Genomic DNA, 1,734 nt, shown 5'->3' with positions numbered 1-1,734 from the left:
ATGCACTAATGGTTTTTATTATAAAATAAAAAGAATAATTACAATGTAACAGTTTACATTTTATATATTTTTAATAAAAGAGGGACAAACCACGTAAGTAAAAAAATATCAAGTACTGATTGTGAGTTTTGATTTGAAATATTCTCACATTGGTAAAAATATGGGAAAGAAAATACTCCGATGTATTGTTTTAATATTATCAAAGTGGCAAGGCCGTTGATAATACTGACAATTTATGAAACTTCAAAAAATTTTATTATCCGTCAAAAGTTGTTTATTGAAACTACCTTCTTTTTTGTATCATGGTACAGACTACAAATTGTACTATTTAAGCTTTCTCCCGACTGGTGAATATTTCACATAAAACTTTTCATGTCTAAGTACTCGCTTCCACGCGCCTGGAAACGTTTAATCCTGCTCTTAGATTAAGCCCATTTGACCCAATTATGAGCTCGTTTCCCTAGTAGCTTTTGAACGGTAATATATACCTATTCATTAGAGCGGATCAATATTTTTTTACTATGCGCGTATATCATTGTAGGATTTAGCAATATGTTTCATTAAATTAAAAAATATATATTTTTTCTTTTTTAAAACAATGAAAACTAATAAATAAAAGAAAATTTAATTTAAAAAAATAAATAAATGAAACTAAAATATAGCAAAAATTATTAAAATGATTTTTGAAACTCAAATCAGATAAAAAACATAGTTTTTTCAAACAATAAATTCTAAAAATTAAATGAGAAAAATAAAAAAAATAAAAAAAGGAGGGAATAGTACTTAAGATTAAATTAAATTAAAAAATGTATTTTATTATTTTTTATTTTAATTTAAGTTTAAAAATTAAATAAGATCCTGAAAATTAAATTAAATTAATAATTGCATACATACATATCGTTAGCTTAATTCGAAACTGCGTTTTCAAAGATTTTCGTAAGATATAATAAAACACGACTTCACTAAAAACTTTAAAGTGTTGGTGCCAAAACAACGGGCTTTTGCCATTTTTTAAAAAGCCAGTTTTTGATTTTCTTTTTATAATGTTTTTTGCTTCTCCTTTGAAATAGAAAATTTGCTGGTTAGGGCCTTTGTGAATTAAGGTAACGATATTTTTCTCTTTTGAACAATAAAATCCAAAAACTGAAATATAAAATTAACAAAATTAAAACCAATTAAATATAAAAAAAGAAAAAAGAAATAAAATAAGTTTCTAAAAATTTAATGGTTAAAAAATAAGTTAAAAATAAATAATTAATAAAGAAACAAAATTAAATCAAAACAGGAAAGATTCATAAAATCCGTTTATTTTTTTAAATTTAATTTTTTTTCTTATCTTAGTTTGATTTTCTTTTAATTTTGAAATTTTATTATTTTGAAAATAAAAATAAATGTAATTTAATTTTTAAAAATTGTTTTTTTTCTTTTTTCTTAATTTGATTTAATTTTTAAGAACTTTTTTTTAACAATAAAATGTTTTTTGAACAGTAAAATCTGAAAATTAAAAGAATTGAAATCAACAAAAGAAAGCCCAGTTAAATTTAAAAAAAAAAAAGATAAAATAAATAAAATAGTTTCTAAAAATTTAACGAAGTTAAAAAAATTTTATAAAAAAATAAAAGAAAATTAAGTTAAGAAAGAAACAAAATATAATCAACACAGAAAAAAATTAAAAGCGGAATTCCTTTTCTTTTCTTAAATTTATTTAAATTTTTAGACTTCAGTATTTAAAAA

The sequence above is a fragment of the Rhagoletis pomonella genome, unplaced genomic scaffold (genome assembly GCF_013731165.1).
Source record: "Rhagoletis pomonella isolate Grant_MI unplaced genomic scaffold, Rhpom_1.0 Rhpom_scaffold_00006, whole genome shotgun sequence".
Taxonomy (NCBI): Eukaryota; Metazoa; Arthropoda; class Insecta; order Diptera; family Tephritidae; genus Rhagoletis; species Rhagoletis pomonella.
This window is presented reverse-complemented; position numbering follows the sequence as displayed.